The sequence below is a fragment of the Lagopus muta genome, chromosome 1 (genome assembly GCF_023343835.1).
Source record: "Lagopus muta isolate bLagMut1 chromosome 1, bLagMut1 primary, whole genome shotgun sequence".
Lineage (NCBI taxonomy): Eukaryota > Metazoa > Chordata > Aves > Galliformes > Phasianidae > Lagopus > Lagopus muta.
In genome coordinates, this window is record NC_064433.1 from 165,161,458 (window position 1) to 165,180,715 (window position 19,258).

At 43.4% G+C, this 19,258-nt stretch overlaps 1 protein-coding gene across 11 annotated transcripts in view; it reads right to left on the bottom strand.

The window, feature by feature from the left end:
- Positions 1-19,258, bottom strand: part of ENOX1 (ecto-NOX disulfide-thiol exchanger 1) — a 366,745-nt gene that overhangs the window by 256,268 nt on the left and 91,219 nt on the right. For 2 of the 11 annotated variants that reach the window (XM_048925786.1, XM_048925978.1), the window contains exon 3: positions 3,005-3,067. The exons of the other annotated variants lie outside the window; for them this stretch is intronic. The gene's annotated coding sequence lies outside the window, so the exon portion shown is untranslated. The remainder of the gene's footprint in view (positions 1-3,004; positions 3,068-19,258) is intronic. 11 annotated transcript variants of the gene reach the window in all.

Below are 19,258 nucleotides of genomic sequence, written 5' to 3' on the forward strand. Positions count from 1 at the left end.
AATAAAAGGAAATAGCTGTTACTGCTAGGAAAAAAAAACAACGAAATATCTCTGTTCTAGTGCCCTGCTGCTATGATGACCTATTTCACACTAGCATCTGTTCTGTTCTGATGAACCACTCCAGATGTAAGCTGGCAAAGCAGCACTACAAGTATGTTGCCCAGACATCCACTGAGCGCTGCAGATGTTTGGTTCCACGCTTCACACTTAACGTGTGGCTGATTAATTTTTGCTTTATTATTTCAACTCCTAGGTCCACAGAATTTTCTATAAAGTTTGCAGAATCTGGATCCAATCTGCAACCATAAGGAGCAGCTCCTTCTGTGTTAGCTGCTTCGTTAATGTCAGGAATAACGAGCAAAAAGTGCTTTGTTTTGCATTCCAAAAGAAATGCAAACTTGAATAATCTATTATGCTTTTATGTTATTTGCCTGAGGATTTAACACCACACTCATTTCAATTTCAAAATTACAGATGTTTGTAATATTCAGATGCACTGGTCTGACCAAAAATATTATGCCCAGGCTCTGCCTCAAGCCCTTGACCTGAATGAGGTAAGTGACAGGGATATGAATGACTTGAGCAGAAAACCAAACACAAAAGTAGTTTTATCGTGAAGTACAATATTTCTTCTGTCACTTAGCTATTTTTTTTCCTCTCAAAATTACAGGGTAGACTGCAAATCTTCAAGGCTAGCAGCCACTACGACAGACTAAGTGCCATTTAAAAGAATAATAATTTATGACACGCCTTGGTAGAATAGCAGAGGTCACACAGAAGACTCCCCAGGGAGGGAAGGATGACAAAGGTTACGGAGATGACTAAAGACTAGCCTACAGGAAGGGATTTTCTTGGAAGGAAGATGTTTTGTTGCACAGCTTCATCCTACCTAATGCACAGGCACCTCATCCAAGCAAACAACTCACATTTAAGGTAGCTGCAAGGCATCACTTACAAAATATGCTTCTGAAGTTCATGGTTTAGCAGCTTGGCCATGCACCATGGCCCACAGAGCTGGGTCTGCCCACAGGGCATGATATGATGTACAGCAACAGATTTGGTGACCCTGTCTCCTACAGTGGGTGGACTACATCTGAAGTATCTCCAGAGCTTTTGGAAGCTAGTCCCTAAAGAGATCCCACTGCCAGGACATTCGGCGCCATTTTCAGATATTTTCCAGACCAACAGAGAGCATCGTTTCTTTCAGCAGCAATTATAAGAGTTGCTGTAAGATAAGACCAAACTGAGTGGATGCAACAGAGGGAAGGGACACCATCCAGAGGGACCTGGAAAAGCTCAAGAAGGCCCACATGGACCTAATGAGGTTCAACAAGGCCAAGTGGAAGATGTTGCACTGAGGTCAGGGCAATCCCCATATGAGTACAGATTGTTAGAAGAACTGAGAGCAGCCCTGTGGAGGGGGATTTGTGGATCCTGATGAATGACAAGATGGACACAAGTCAACAGGGTGCACTTGCCGCTCAGAAGACCAACTGTAGTGTGTCAAAAGAGGGGTGCCCAGAAGGGAGAGGGAGGGGATTGACCCCTCTACTCTGCCATTGTGAGGCCTCATCTGGAGTACTGCATCCAGATCCCAGTACAAGAAGTATGTGGAGCTGTTGGAGTGGGTCCAGATGAGAGTCATGAAAAAGATGAGAGGGTTGAAGCACATCTCCTATGAAGAAAGGTTGAGGGAGCTGGGCTTCTTCAGCCTGGAGAAGGCTCCGGGGAGACCTGGCCTTCAAGTACTGGAAGGGAGCTTATAAATAGGAGAGACTGAATTTTACACTGTCTGAAAGTAACAGGACAAGGGGGAATGGCTCTAAACTAAAAAAAAAAGGAGAGATTTAGGTTAATTGTTATGAACAAATCTTCACTCAGAGGGCAGTGAGACACTGGTATAGGCTGCCCAGAGAGGCTGTAGATGCTCCATCTCTAGAGGAGTACATGGCCAGTACATGGGGCCCTGGGCAGCCTAATCTCTTGGGTGGTAACCCTATCCATAGAAGAGGGGTTGGAACTAGGTGATCTTTAAGGTGCCTTCCAATCTAAGCCATTCTATGCTTCTATGTTTCTAAGAAGAGCCTGTGATACAGTGCTGATAGATTCTCACAGGCAGTTGTAAATTTGCACAGCAGCCATCAGTTTTTCAGTTTTGCAGCATTTTGGGCCACATTTTTCTTCCCTCAGCTCCTGTGTTCACCCCTTTCAACTGCAGCAAGTGTAGGGAAAAAAAAAACAAAAAACAAAAAACAAAAAACAAGACAAGGATGAAGACAAGCAGGAACAACTCTTCTTGGCACAGCTCCACTCTGTGCAGCATCATTTCTGGGCTCATAAAATAAGCATTAAGTGGTGGGAGAAGCTGGCGCTGCGAACCTGGGGGTAACCAGCAGTGTCTGCAGAACATCAGAGCGATAAAGAAAAGCTTAACCTGAAGCCAGCATGCAATACAAGACGACTCTTATCTCTTCAGAAATGTGTGGCCATAACCGTTTGGGAAACTGACAGCTCCCAGCTGCTCCCGATGAGTTTGGATAGTGCCTGCAGCCAGATCAATGGCTGGCGCCTGCCGATGGGGCTCTGAAGGGTGCAGCTGTAAGAAGGGCCAGGCAGGAAGCAGTTATGGAACGCTTTGGGTATAAAGGATTGTGCCTTGTTTGCCGCTGGAAGACTGCAGAGCCCATCCTCCTGGTGTTCAGTTCTATGCTCAGAAAGAAGATACTACCTGCTGAGGGCAGGGTAATTGCCCAGGTAGAAATTCTCATTTTCATTCAGAAATTCTCATCTATTTCCTGTACAAAAATGGGGCAATTTGCTGAAGGGGACGAGCTGCGGACATTAGGAGTGTCTGCATTCTCTTGTTCTGGCAGGCTCTGCTCTATTAGCATGGCTGATGAAGCCTTTTGCTGGCTGTTCAGATCACAGAAAAATTTTACACTCTCATAAACACAGGCAAATGACAGCAGAGCATGCCTCTGGGAGACCCAAGGGCAGAAGGTACCTGGGAGGCGGGACACGGCTGAGCCAGCCCCACATTACAGCGGTGCTTTATTCCATGCATCACCTGCAGGAAAAAGGGGAGGAGAGTTCATTGGAACACTGTGCACACAATGAATAACCCATGAGATGCCCCCTCCCAGGTGACAAATCCACAGAGCACATTCTCCCGAGCCCTCTGAACCCAGCTGAAAAAGGCAAATGAGATTGTCAAGGCGTGCTTTGCTAACATGTGTTGTTGCTTCCCAGCACTAGGCCATGACGGGCTCTCCATGAGGGGTTTTTATACTCCCTGGTGTTGGTTTTGCGTGCTCCGTCTTCCTTTATTAATTTTAAACAGAATGGGGGGATGTAAATTCACCATTGGGGATATGTCAGTGTTTGCTCAACATGCTCTATATACCTTTATTAATTTTGTATTGAATGGTGAATGTGATTTCACTCTAGGGGAAAATCAGTGATAGACAAAGGCCATTCCCACTGCAGGGGAGTAGTGGGGAAGGGGAGATCATTTCTCTTTGGGTTTGTTTGAGAGATGTGTGTGCTTTCAAGGATTTCTGAAGCTGAGGGACTTTTGTTGTCACGAACAGGCAGTTTCAGTGCCATGACCTACTGGTCTGAAGAGGTTGATTATCTTAATGTACCATTTGTTATGCAAGTCTTACAGCTTGCAGTACATTTTACAAGCAACAGACGATGCCTTTTTATAATGCGGGAATAGTACACATGGGGGGAAATGAAAAAGCTTTCAAAACTTAGAACAAGACCCTTTATTTTAACAGAGCAAATGCATTTAAAAAGCTGAACCAACTACAAAAGGTTTGTTGTTTGAAAAAGATTTGCAAGGTTTAGCATTGGACACAGTGCAAAAATTTCCTCGTCCTTCCCACCCCTCCAGAAAGACCACATTGGACTGGGAGATTCCCCACGCTGCTATTTCTTAAGGACTTATGGAGGTGTACTAAGAGCTGTTCACAGAAATCACTGAGTCGTAAGGGTTGGAAGGGACCTCTGGGGATCATCAGGTCCAACCCCCTGCTAAAGCAGGTTCTCTACAATAGGTTGCAAAAGAAATTCCCCAGACAGCTGTGATACGGAGGACACCTGACCAGAGAGCTGAAGATCTATTTTCCCGATCAGAAGATGATGCACTAAGATTTATACCAAAAATAAGGATGTGCTAGGATTTATATTGCTGAACAGTGCCTTACTGAAATTACTGCTCATAACAAACTTGAAACGGTGAACTGAATTAATTACTTGTTTGATCAAAACGTGTTATAGACTTGAGAACTGAATTATGGAGTAGCTGTTACTCACGGCACATGTTTTTGGGACAAGTCATTCTTTCCCTAATCTGGTGCAGCTGGCATGTGAACTTCTCACATGACTGTTGGCAGGGGGCAGAAAATGTTTGCACTAGGGCCAGAGAAGCATGGTTCCCATACTGAGCACTAGAAAGAGCAGATCTGCTTCAGCTGAAAAATGAGTAAGGGAAACAGGAAAGCAAGGGGCTGAGGACTGCAGCTGGCTGCTATGGGCTTTACGGGTCAGTGCTGTTACACTTGCTAAATACAGCTCGATTCTGAGCTAGTGCAAGGGAAAGAAGGAAGGGTGGGATTTGGAAACTGGCTCACATCCATCCAAGACAGTAACATGCAACTTGGGGAAAAAGTAATAAATACCAGGTACATGTCACAGCACACAGTGCTAACGGTCTGTAATGACAGCAAATGCAATGACACACACCAGCTGTGCTGCCAGCAACCTGGGGTTCCCAGAGACTGAAGGCAGGCAGCAGGGAACAAGGGGACAAGATTGGGACCCACTGCACCCATAAAGGCAACAGGAATCTCCCAGTCCTTCATCTGTTAGCTGCATCCTAGAAAATCTGCAGGTTGGCATTTGGTGTGAGCTTCTGTCCAAGTCTGCTAAAAATGGAACACGAACTAAAGCTCCGGTTTCTGTCCTTGGCTGTCTTTAAGCCATCATCTTTCTCTTCTCTCTTTCAGCGCCACCATGTATGAAACTGGAGAGGAATTTCATTCAGCCGTGTAGCTATCCAGAATATACACACTGGAAGACTGTGCTACCATTCAAGAAGATCTGGGCAGGCTAGGGAGTTGGGCAGGGAGCAATCTGATGACATTTAACAAGAGAAAGTGTAGAGTCTTGTACCTGCAGAGGAATAACCGCATGCATCAGTACAGGTTAATGAATGACCTGCTGGAGAGGACCCCTGAGAAGAAGGACCTGGAGGTGCAGGTAGACAGTAGGTTGACCATGAGCCAACAGTGTGCCCTTGTGGCCAAGAAGGCCAATGGTATCCTGAGGTGCATTAAAAAGAGTGTGTCCAGCAGCTTAAGGGAGGTGTTTCTTCCCCATCAACTCTGCCCTGATGAGGCCACATTTATAATACTGTCTCTAGCTCTGGATTCCCCAGGGATCTTCTAGAAGGAATCCAGTGGAGGGCTACAAAGATGACAAAGGGCCTGGAGCATTTCCCATATGAGAAAAGACTGAGTAACCCGTGTCTCCTCATCTTGGAGAAAAAAAAGACTGAAGATAGGATCTCATTAATGTTTATAAATATCTAAAGGGAGGTGGGAGGCAAATGGAAAACAAAAAACAATGACATGGATGAGGCCAGGTTCTTCTTGGTGGTGCTTCGCAATAGTCAAGGAGTAATGGCATAAAACTTGAACATAGTAAATCCTGTACAAACATTCAGAAGAACTTCTTTACAGTAAGGGTGGCAGAGCAGTGGAACAAGCTGTCCAGAGAGCAGTGGAGTCTCCTTCTATGGAGATATACAAGACCCATCTGGATACCTACCTGTGTCATTACTGTAGGGTACCTGCTTTAGCAGGAGGTTTGGACTCAGTGATCTCTTGAGGTCCCTTCCAACCCCTGCATGTCTGTGATTCTGTCAAAATCCTATTTCTATGTATACTGGACCCCAGAGCTTCCCATCCAGACCTCCAGTGCTGTCCACAAAATCTACTCTCTCCCTGAGAATAAAGTTACTGTAGAATAAGGTAAATTAGAAGGGATCCCTGCTGCTCAAACAAGTTTCTCAGGGTCTTCTCCAGTTAAATTTTGAGTATGTCTGAAGGAACACCCCAGAGCCTCTCTGGACAATTTGTGTTAGTGGTTGATCATACCCATGGTGATTTTTTTTTTTCCCAACTACATGTAATCAAAATTTCATCTGTCCCAAACTGTATCTCTTGCTTCTTGTCCTATCACCATGCACCTTTGACAAGTCTGGTTCTGATTTCTCTGTCCTTTCCCGTTACGTAGCTGTAGGCAGCAGCAAGATCCCCCAGTGACTTTCTCTTCAACTGAACAGTCCCAGATCTTTCCAGTTCTTCTCAGCCATCCTCTACTTCATCCCCCTGAGCATGTTGGTGGCCTTCTATGGGACTTGCTTCAGCATGTCCACAACTTTCTGGTTTTTGAGCAGCCCAAAACAAGACACAGTATTTCAGATATCATCTCACAAGTGCTGAACAGAGGCAAATAATCACTTCCTAAGTTATGTCCAGTTGAAAGCATCCAGGAAGCTGCAGTGCACAGAGCTAGAACAAGATGTCCTAGAAACACGTGCCCAAACATTAACTAAATATCCAGATTTTTGAAGTGTGTGAACTAGCACTGACGCAAGGAGATGAGGGTCAGCCATGTGAGTCTAAAGTAGCAGCAGGCAGACAGGTATGACAGACCAGCTAATTGAGAGAAGAAAGGTAGGGAACACCATCATATTTCAGAGCACATAACCATCTGAATATTAGTATGAAGCACCTACAACCAAGCTTAAATTACTGCTGATCCTAACAGGAATAAAAACAGCAGTAATTTGCCCATTACAATATAATAAGGCACTGTATCATACAAACACAGATTTTTTTTTTAGTATCAGTGTACCCTGCCTAAATGATGTACAATACCAGCATAAACAGGTCATAAAATGAGACAAAAGTGATATAAACCAATTGACTTTAGAGCCACTTCTGTAACATACTATCAAAAAAAATAAAGGACTGTGATCCAGTCAATGTTTGTTAAGAGATTACATATTTCTGTCTTCTATCCAGAGCAACAGTATGCTGCAAATAAAATCATCCATTGTTCTGCCATATTACATCTCCAATGCACAACGTTGCATCCTCCATATACCTGGTAATGAGACCACTAGGAACAGGAGGAAAGAATTTCTAAGAGGAAGCAGCAAATAAGCACACATGCTCATGAGAGGAAAAATAGTAATCCATCTACCACCCTTCTAAATAACCCTCTCAGCAAAAACCCATTTTAGTATTAAGACTATGAAGACAGTAACTCTAGAAAAAACAAAAGCCTGGAGCAGAATGTTTTTATCAGGAGTCCAAGTGCTGGGTCTATTAAAAAAAAAAGTAACTTTGCATTATCATTGCTTTTTTATGATGGGAAAAGCACCATAAAAATGAGTCAGTACCCAGAGCTGATCCTAAGGAGCAATGGAAAGCAAGCCTTGGTTTTATTCATTCTCTGTTACTGAAAGAAAAGAATAAGAAGAAATAGCAAAGGTTCTTGATCATTGCAGTGATTTGGGAATTTCTGCACATGAAATATAAATTCTGGTTAATTAAGATATTATTCAGATGAGTAACTCTCTGTCACAGATAATCCTCTGCCAACACAGATCTATTATATGGACAAGACTTCCAACAACTCCCCTCTGTGTCAGCAATATTCCCCATCACTTCCCTTTTCCTGGAAAAAAAAGGCAGTGAGTTATCAGAAGTTAATGAGTCAGTGTAAGCTCACTCCTCTTTTTAGTTTTTTGCTTTAACTTTATCCTCTCTTGCAAAAGGCTTATTCTGATTTCTTTTGATACTGGTTTCTTAAAGAGCTTTACTGATGATAAAGTCCTGCCACTGACCCAGCAAAATTAATGCACTGATGGTATCAGCATAATACTTCCAAGCATAGGAAAGCGGTCTCTCAGATAGAACTGCTTTTTCTCAAACCAAGGTCTGTTGCTACATTTATGTATATTCAAAATAATCTGATGGGACTGGGGCTACAACGTGGACTCTGTGGTCAGAGGAGGCTAACTACAAATAATGTTGAGAACTCATGTCCTAAACTATTTGAAGTATAGAAAACCAAAGCCAGGATTTAAAAGCGCATTCTTTCTTTGGATTATGGGCAGGAGGAATGAGCAGTGCTCGTGAGGGCTCCCAGAGGCTATTTCTCACTAAATAAACTGCTGGGATCAAGATTTGCTGAAGCTTCTTGATGGCCTTCACTTCTGCTCTCAGTTGTGTGTTAGGTAATTAGGCCTGGAGGGGACACCTGCATGTCTCGCTATGCCAGCATTCACCTCCGATAAGTTCTGCATGAGATGAGAAGAGGCTTTCTGGCTATCCATCAGCAGGACTGAGCGAGGACACCTGAGGGAGTCTGCCAGTTCACACTATCGCAGTAATGAGTGGGGAGATGGCCCTGGTGGAAGGAAGGGTCATTATTTTTCAGAACAGTTTCCCTACCCACATAACCTAGCCTGCACACTTCAATTTTAACAAGCTGTTCTGTAGGCAGAAATCAGTCTGACAAGGACTTTGAGAAATGAAAGTATAATTAGGATCCTAAAACATCTCCAGCTACATGTTGGCTGTGCCTTTGCAATGTTACCACTGATTTGGAGCCAGCAACTAGTGACAAAAAAGCTTGAATAGAAATATATTAAAAAAAAAAAAAAAGCAATCCTCCCCCCACACCTCAAAATCCAGTGTACGCATAGAATCAAAGAATCACGGAATCATTAATGTTGGAACAGACCTCTAAGATCACATAGTTCAAAAAATACCAAAAAAATTACCTACCACCAATATTGCCCATTAACCATGTCTGTCGGTGCCACATCTGTGCACTTCTTCAACACCTCCAGGGACAGTGACCTCCCTGGACAGCCTGTTCCAGTGTCTGAACACTCTTCTGAATAATTTTTTCCTAGTACACAACCTGAATCTCCCCTGGCTCAACTTAAGGCCTTTCCCTCTCATCCTATCAAATTTCAGGGTATATCTTCCAAGGGAGAATTTTAAAGGTATCTTTTCACATCTCCACAGCTTTGCATGTCCAAAGATTCTGCAAAACCAGCCTGTGTGCACTAAGCACCAAATAGCAGCAAGAATTCTTGATTGAAATTAATCCTTGAAGCACTTGTTCTTGCTCATATAATAACATTGCAAATTGTTTGCACTCCAGAAACTACAGTCAAGCAAATTAAGGTCACGTTTTGAACAAAGCAGATTATTCCTGTGCCTGCAACTGACTTGTGTGTGTATTTGTAATGGGCCCGTCAGTAAGACATTTGTGCCATGAGCTAATAATGAATATAATGATGGAATAATAGCAATGTTACATGCACAGACAGGCCTTCCATGGACTGAAGACTGTGCAAGTGCAAACAGAGGTCACCACTGGAGAATATGGAGACAAGGTCTCCTGTAGCCTTGTTGTAAGAGCCATATTTTCAAAGAATAGAAGCCATTTTTTGCAGCTGAACTGCTGTGGTTGCAAGTAAAGATCACAAAAACAAGACTTTTGTGAGACAATAAATGTTTCATAAGACATTTCCAAAACCAGTAGCTGTCTGCATGTACAGCAGCCTATAGTATGATTTGCACCCCACAAATACAAACTAACAGAGAAGTGGGGCACTTCTCTGATCTACAAGTCCTATTTTTGTACATTTGCAAAGATAAATATCCAGATTTCTGCAAAAGTCATTTAAGCTAGAGGTTTGAAATTCTTCCTGTTTAGTTAAAAACATAGGTGAATATCCAAGATTAATGAAAGTAGGAAGAAAATCTGTTTTGTTTTGTTTTCCTGGAATCTGCCACCTTTACAATCAGCTTGTTAATAACACAAGCTTCCATCTGTCAGCAGCTCCACAGCATATATATGCAGTGCTTTAAATATAGAAGAGGATATAAAGTCCCTCAGAGAACCCACGCTGCTCTGTTAAGGGCATATTTTGATGATGTTTCCTACAAGTTTCCAGTCGTGGCCGTGTCAGCAAGCTCTGGCACAAAAGACCAGACAGATGCATGTTGACTAGACAGTGTGTGAAGAGGAGTCAGGTTAAGGACAGCACTGGGGCCAGAACTATTGCTTCTGCACTGGAAATAAGGCTGTAATTTCTAAAGCATGTAATTTCTAATGCAGGATAATGTCCCTCAGGAAGAGAAACAGAACAATGAAAAATAATGATAATTAGAAAAAAAAGAAAAACAACCCACAGTCTTTAAACCTATTTTTTTCAAGGTAATAGAATCATTAAGGTTGGAAAAGACCAATAAGATCTTGTCCACACATCAACGCATCACCGCCATGCCCACTAACCATGTCTCCTTGTAAGAAGATTTATACATAAGGCAGGAGAGAGGAAAAGGCTTCCAAATTCTTGCAGTGATTTTGAGGACACTATCACAGAATCTATGCTTTAATGGCCAGATCCCAATTGCTTATATGCCTGTAAATTGGATTGCACAGTTCTGTTGCACTCACTTTCATGTTCAAGGATGTAAAGCAGTTACTTTAGTCGTTGCATAAATTCTATTCAGGTAATCAGAGAGAAATGTTCTGTTCCAAATCCAAGAACCTGCAATAGTTGATACATATTTGTAGGAGATTTTGAAAAACTTTTATGACAAAAGGTTCCTTAAAAATTTACAATTTTTAATTTTTTTCCCCCACTGAACAGCTCAGCGAAGTGTGTCCCAGACAGAGACCCATTAGGGACCAAAACACTGGTTATTTGTTCTCTTTTGCTCTTAACAAATGAAGCAAAATATAGTTAATACATTATGCATGTATTCAAGCATATTTTTATTTGGGCTGTTTTGGTTTGTTGTGCCTTGGGAACTTTCATTTTGTTTTGCTGTGGCTTGGGAACTCTGATTTTATTTTTTCTGGTTAATAATAAAATTGAAATATTAGGGCAGAACATCAACCAATCTACAAGGCAAGAGATTTTTCTAAGTTTCAATGAAACAGTCTCTCAGTCTCTTTTTCACTCTGTTATCTTATCAGCCACCAAACTGCTCTCAACAAGTTGACCTGTCAGAAAAGCAGAGCAGGCCAGTTGCCATTAGTCATTTCATTTCCTATAACGACGATCTGTTTTTTCACCAGTGAATAAGATATACTGTTCCAGCAACATGCTATCGCATTCTACAGTTAAATTAAACAAGCAAAAGACAGTTCTCTGCCACAAGGAATTCAGTCCTGTTTCAGAAGTGAAATAGTGAGGGAGAGTGGCAAAGTGAAAGGGAGAAGGAAAGAGAAAGGAGGAGAACAAGGCTGATGAAACTGGATATACAGTGACTACATTCACAAAGCAGTGCTACTTTTGTATTTTGTTTTGGGAGGTTGTTTTTTTTTTTTTTTGGCAGTTAGCAGGAATTTGTGTTCCCCTGGCAGAATATGAGAAAGGTAAGGAGTAAGTATAGATAAAAGAAAGTGAGACCAAAGAGATGGGCTAGAAGGCAGCAGGTGATGGGCTCTGATGCTTCTAAGGGCTGCCAAGTGTCTCCCAGTTAAACCATTGAGTCATAGAAGCTCCTGTTTTCTCCTCTCTGCACTCTTTTCAGTTGCACTCTGTCATACAGTCATCCTCTTACTGAGAGGCATCCCTCATATACAGCTCACTTAACAGGGAATCACGCTCTGGTATGCTTGAACTGAGCAGGAACTTTCCTGGCTCACTGCCTGGGAATGAGCTGAGAAAGGCTGGGAAGATGGAAAGGAGAGCCTCGATAGGAATTCCCACTGGCAACCTGGCATTCCTTCTCTGATGAAGCTTCCCATGGTACGTCATGTAGTTCCTGACAGGTCCATAACCAATTCAAGAGGCTATTACAAACAACAGACTGAAACCCAAGCCTCTGAACTGCCTTTTTGGTGATGTTACTTGCTCTTGGGGATGATAATTCCCAGCGCATGGTTTGCAGATGCCACCAGCTGAGATCACGCTGGTCTGAAAGACAGCTGGCAGATCTGCTCTGGTTAACTCCAGCCTGCCCACCAGACTGCAGATCTTCCAATGGGCATTTCAAGTGTCCATCAAACACAGAGCAAAAACAAGCTGGAAAAAAAAAAAAAAAAAAAAAAGACTAAAATTCTGAGGCCTAAGATAGGCCCTGAATCAAAGTTAACCTATAGATGAACCTCACAAACTCACAGTATATCTAATACGTGCACATATAAGATGCCGTTTATCCATATTTTGCCATGTCAGTGTATGTATTCTGGTGTTTAACTACAGAAGCTCTGTTATAATGCTTATTGTCCACTAGTAATGGTCAAATGCTATCTTTTTTGATCACAAAAGAACTGATGATGGTAAGGTATTAGGGCAATCGGTGATGTACCTTTCTTAATCAGCATCACTAACCTCAGGTAGTAATGATTAGATGTATTTATCTTGCTTATTTTCTTTATTGTTGAGCTTATTTTTTAACTATAGGAACTGCTTTATTTTTTGTATTATTTTGAAATAGACAGTAAAATAAGCTTATCCCTTTTGTTGGTGAGAAGAGTGTCTTTTCACAGCTTTAGTCCTAAACATTGCCAGTGACTTGTGCTTTTCAAGACTAAAAGCAGTAGCCATGTAAGCAGCAGCTTTGAAGCTGGTGTCAGTTCAGAGGTATCACCTGGCTGTCCTATAATAGGTGCTGCCCAAACTCAGAACCAGGACTTGGCTGGAAACCTGGGGCAGCATCAGCCCTTTAAACTGCTGCATCACTGCTACAGCAAAGCATGGGACAAAGCTAGCTATAGCTAGGCTGCCAGGAGCTGATTTTGTCCTCTGTTATGCATCTATACTAGGCTGACTGCTGTTGCAAAAACAAATCTGTCCTGAAACAAAAAAAGAGCCAGAAATCCAACTTCTTTAAGAAACAAAAATGATATAGACAGCATTAGATTACTCACTTGGCCAAAAACCTGTATCCATGTTTAGATGAGATAGTTTCTCACCTACCTCAGCCTCCCCTGTAACTCAAATTAAGCTCAGGCAAACAGCCAGCTTTTTTCTCATTCCTGCTGAACCCATACTGGCATCTGGATAGATTCCCTCTCCCCTTTGTCCTATCTGGGATTCATTGTGGTTCATCCTCCTATAGAGGATTTTGGAAGTCCAGCTGTACCAGCCTTTCCCTGGGCTGGCTGGACAGACAGACTCAGCACAACCCCTCCTAACTCCAACCAAGCTGCCCTGATCACAAGGTGTAATGCACCACTGGCTTAACCTGGGCCCTCAAAGTTCCTTAGTGGCATCCGTGTACCACTGCAAATTATATAATTAGCTCTGTCTCTTAATGAATTTAATGAGTCTGCTAATGGCATCCGGCCATAGTGACACATTTGAAAAGAAATGACTCACTACTTTCCTTGACTCTGCTGCTTGTGATGGACAAGTCCAAAGGTGAGCCCCCCCTTTTTGGCTTTGCCACTCTTCCAGTTCTTTCCTTAGTTATTCTCCTACTTTAGTGGACCAAAACTTAATTTGAACTTTCCAGGATATGCAATTGGGTGAAAAGAAAACCCTATTAAAGTGTGACATTCCACAAAACACTACTGTGGATTACACCTTAATCAATTTTAACTTCATACCCTTGGTGCTTCAGTGTTCCCCTTTACAAGGAAATAAGTCAGCCATCACATGTTAATTCTCATAAAGCAAATGTAATACCCCTTTCTTACCACTTTTGTTGTAGTTGTTTGTTTTTCTTTCTGGTGTCCATATTCTTTAAATGGCATTCAGAAAAGCTTACAATTATTTCTGTTTGCCTTCCTTTATCACCATGCTAAGGCTTCACTCCACTGATACAGAGGTACTGTTTTTCCAGCTGGAAGCCAGACCAAGACACAGCAATAGAATCTGTGGCCAGATCCCACTGGACAGCCACAGACTTTCAAAGCTGTTGTGAGCATGAACTCATTTAAAAATTCATTTAAGAACCATTAAAATTAATTACAAAAAAGAGTAAGAAAGCTTACCTTACTAACAGCTTTACAGTCTGCACTGTATCTCATCTCTCAGCCTGGATCCCAGATGGTCAGAGAACTAAATTGGTATTTGAGTTTTAATTATTCTTGTTATTATATTGAAGATATGTCTGGAGACATATTATGAAGCTTCTTATGAATGGCCAGGAAGCAGGCACACATAAAGACCATCCAAAAGGCCTCATCACACCTTGTGTTCTGGGTCAGGTGGTTGAACTTCCCCATGCTGATCTGCTGCGATTAGGAGAGCCACAGGCAAACCACATGGCCGAAAGTTCCTTAATGGCATCTGTGTACCACTGCAAGTGATAAATTTGCTCTGTCTCTTAATGAATCTAACGTATTGGGGACTGGCACCCTGCCATAGTGGCACTGCTTGATGTTGGAGAAGAAATGGGCCAGTTTCTTTGACTCTGCTGCAATACTTGGGCTGGACAAGTCCAAGTGGCCGAAAAACCCGTGCCCAGCCAACATCCATACATCATGCTCCCTATCAGAGCTGTGTCTGGGAATTTTGCTTGCAATGCTTTCCAGATACTCATAGAGGCTCTCAAACTGGCCAACAATGCCTCACATGAAGCTGATTATTGTGCTAATTAGATGTGCTGGCCTGATTCTTAGTACTATTCCACTTTACTCAAATAGAGTGAGCTAAGTGTGGAAAGAGCATCCTGCAGACAGCACATGGGCTGAAAGACTCTGTCCTGGCACTCCTCTGCTCCCCAGTGCTCACCCCATACTCACCATAACTGCATCACTGAGAGCTTAATGCATCAGGTCGGGGGTCCCAACCAGCTGCAGGATGCAGAAGGGCTGGCGGCATCAGCCACCCCAAGGACAGGAGAGCAGCTTAGGCTGTTAGACCAGGCAAGGAAAGCAAAGTGTCAGACAGACACCCACGTCAAAATCTGGTTTGGCTGGTGTTATCGGAGATTGATATTTCAGTTGCCTTTGCCATATTATTAATTCATGCCCTCTCCATGCATCATCGACTGACTTAGAGTTGCACAGAACCCAAACATATATTAAAAATACTACCACTGCATAAACAGCTCATTAAAATGGATTTAAAATGGGGCCTATAAAATGAAAATAAACAAATCTAAACCAAGGGTAGAATGCCCTTAAAATTAGAGATATATGTTTGGCTGAAGAAAACAAATGTGAGACAGCTTTCCCATTTCAGCCATGTGGATGTGCCCACCCAACTGTATGTCCTGCTACAACTGAAAGGCTGATCCAGTGTGATTCCTTTGTAGGCAAATAATAATCTCCTTAGCTCCAGAGGCAACTGAAAATAACTGGAAGTTGAATATTTGATAGTTTGGCTAGATTATTCCAAACAGATCCTATTTTCTTTAATTCCACAAAATAGATCCCTTTAAGGATATGCTTACACCCTCAGCAGTAGTGCTGCATTTCATCTGTTTATTATCTAAGCTGCAAAGTGTGAGACACAACAGCTCTGCTCCATGAGAAAGAAGTTTGCTGTTCTCCTGTAAGGCAGTGCCCACACTAAGAAAGACTGCCTTCCAGAAACTGATATTCCTAAGTCAGAGGGTAATATATTACCAAAAACCTCCAAGACAGGGTTTTAGCCTTAGTGCTACTAAAGAGACAGGGTTTTACAGCAATATTCACCTCGCAATGCAAAAATGCAAAGCATTTTGAAGTGTTTAGGATGCCATAATAAAGCAAGGTGTTCCTCTGTCCACAATGAATGCAAATGGAGGATTTGATTTTCTACAGTGCTTTAAAGACATATTTGCAACCAGACTTACAGATCACAATTAACAGATAAGTGACCTAGCCAAAATGAAGATAGACATTTAATGCAGCAAGTTCAGTATCACATTTAATGGTTTGGAAATCTTCCCTTCTATCTGGCAGCCAGGGTCAGCATCTGCCTATTCATCTTTTTCGAACAGTAAACACATCAGTTGAAGGCATAATATTGTATTATTATGGGACTCACTACTGAAAGGTATGTGGCAACAATAAAAATGCAGAGTATTTACTGCTTAATATGCCTGAGATCCACCACTTTCCAGCTTAATGCATTATTACTGGGAACATTAGTTTCAATATCTAATTTCCTAGGGATGTGAAATGTTCAAACCCAAGTGGAAGAGAAAATGAACTAGTCCAAACCATCGCATTTTGAGCAGCATTTTTAAATAACAGTTTTTCCATTCTAATGTATCTAATGCACTGTATCTACAGTTCTGAAACAAACTCACTCATTTTGCCTTCTATTTTTTTTTTATTCATTATCCCCTTTTGGAAAGGATGCATCACAAAAATCTCTTCTGTAGTGTTTTAGGAACTGAGCAATTTTCTGTTATTTTAATAACGCCACAAAGAGCGCTAAATTTCTCAGCATCTATGATACAAGGATTTACCAGTTGTTTCCTCACAGTGTTTTTTGAAACCTCCTTTTCCACTGGGACCCTTGGTAAACCACAGCACTTCCCACTGTAGGCTGAGACATCAAGCATAACAAAAGAGAAGGAGCAGTTATTTCCCAGCTCTACGGCTCCAGCATGATTCATGGGGGGAAATTTACTCCTGCTTCTAACCAGATGTCATGGCAGAAGAAGTGGACACACCCTCAGCAGATGGGCCCTCAACTGTCTTGATGTTGACAAAACACGTTTCCATTAAATTTTATGTCCAGAATGACCCACTTCCAGTTCTCACACAATTGATGCCATGTCCCAGCAAAGGCTGTTCATCGTTTCCCTGAGCTGTTGTAAGCTTTACAGAATTGGAAAAAGCCTGCTAGGCCAGAGGGACCTTTGCAATTACATAACAGCTCAGCACTCTTCCCAGAAGAAATTCTTCCAACATTGCTACTATAAAAAGGGGGGGGCTTCACACTTTCATCCTACGTTTGGCCTAAACTATCCATAGCAAATAACAGAAGGAGTATTTTTTATACTCAGCACTGTCACTAGGAAATACACTGCACAACAAGCAAAGCATGACAAGCCTTTTTCAGAAAATATCATAGAATCATAGAATCACCAAGGTTGGAAAAGACCTAAAAGATCATCCAGTCCACCCATTCACCTATTCCCAATAGCTCCCACTAAACCATGTCCCTCAACACAACATCCAGCCATTCCTTGAACACCCCCAGGCTCGGTGACTCCACCACCTCCCTGGGCAGTCCATTCCAGTGCCTGACCACCCTTTCTGAAAAGTAATACTTCCTCATGTCCAGCCTGAATCTCCCCTGCCGTAGCTTGAAGCCATTCCCTCTGGTCCTATCACTAATGACATGAGAGAAGAGGCCGACCCCCAGCTCACCACAACCTCCCTTCAGGAAGTTATAGAGAGCAATGAGGTCTCCCCTGAGCCTCCTCTTCTCCAGGCTGAACATTCCCAGCTCCTTCAGCCGCTCCTCATATGGCCTGTGTTCCAGACCCCTCACCAGCTTTGTTGCCCTCCTTTGAACACGTTCCAGGGCCTCAATGTCTTTCTTGCAGTGAGGGGCCCAAAACTGGACACAGTACTCGAGGTGCGGCCTCACTAGTGCTGAATATAGGGGAACAATCACCTCTCTGCTCCTGCTTGTGACACTGTTCCTGATGCAAGCCAGGATGCCATTGGCCTTCTTGGCCACCTGGGCACACTGTCGGCTCATGTTCAGCTGAGCATCAATCAATACCCCCAGGTCCATTTCCTCTACGCAGTCCTCCAGCCACACCGCCCCAAGCCTGTAGCATCGCCTGGGGTTGTTGTAGCCGAAGTGCAGGACCTGGCATTTAACCTTGTTGAAACTCATCCCATTGGCTCCAGCCCAGCTCTCCAGCTCTCCAGATCCCCCTGTATGGCCTTGCTACCCTCAGGCAGATCCACACTTCCAGCCAATTTGGTGTCATCTGCAAATTTACTGAGGGTGCACTCGATGCCCTCATCGAGGTCATAAATAAAGATATTGAAGAGGACAGGCCCCAGAACCGGCCCCTGGGCAACACCACTCATGACCGGTCACCAGATGGATTTAACTCCATTCACCACCACTCTCTGTGCCCGGCCCTCCAGCCAGCTCCTTACCCAGCCAAGAGTGTACCCATCCAAGCCTCGGGCTGCCAGCTTCTGCAGGAGAATGCTGTGGGAGACAGTGTCAAAGGCTTTGCTGAAGTCTAGGTAGACCACATCAACAACCTTTCCCTCATCCACCAGATGGGTCACTAGATCATAGAAGGAGATCAGGTTGGTCAAGCAGGACCTGCCCTTCACAAACCCATGCTGGCTAGGCCTGATCCCCCGCTCATCCCGCACATGCCGCATGATCTCCCTCAAGACAATCTGCTCCATAACCTTCCCTGGCACCGAGGTCAGGCTAACAGGCCTGTAGTTCCCCGGATCCTCCTTACAACCTTTCTTGTAAATGGGAGTCACATTGGCAAGCCTCCAGCCTTCTGGGACCTCACCAGTCAACAAGGAGCGCTGAGAGATGGTGGAAAGCGGCTTGGCTATCACCTCCGCCAGTTCCCTCAGCACTCTTGGGTGGATCTCATCTGGCCCCATCGACTTGTGGCAGTCCAGTTGGAGTAGTAGGTCTCTGTTTCTTCCAGAATCACAGGGGGATTAGTGTGCTCCCCAGCCGAGATTACCAGGTCAGAGAGAGGAGTATCCTGAGGATAACTGGTCTGACTTTTAAAGACAGACGTAAAGAAGGCATTCAGAACCTCTGCCTTTTCCTTATCCTCAGTGGTCACATTCCCAGCCTCATCCAGCAAAGAGTGGATATTCTCCTTTGTCCTCCTCTTACTGTTAATGTATTTATAAAAGAGTTTCTTATTCCTTTTCACCCCAGCGGCTAGGTTAAATTCAAGCAGGGCTTTTGCTTTTCTGATTTCACCTCTACACATCCTAACGACTTCCTTGTATTCATTCTGAGAGGCCTGTCCCTCTTTCCACAGGCAGTAGATTCTCTTTTTCTCCTGGAGCCTCAAGAATAGCTCCCTATTCATCCACACCGGTCTTCATCCCCGCTGGCTCATTTTGCAGCTCAGGGGGACTGCCTGCTCCTGCACCCTTAAGACTTCCTTCTTGAAGAGCAACCAGCTCTCCTGGACCCCTTTACTCGCTAAGACTGAATGCCAGGGGACTCCCCCTATTAGTCCCTTGAACAATTCAAAGTCCGCCCTCCTGAAGTCCAGACCATGTGTGTGAATGACCC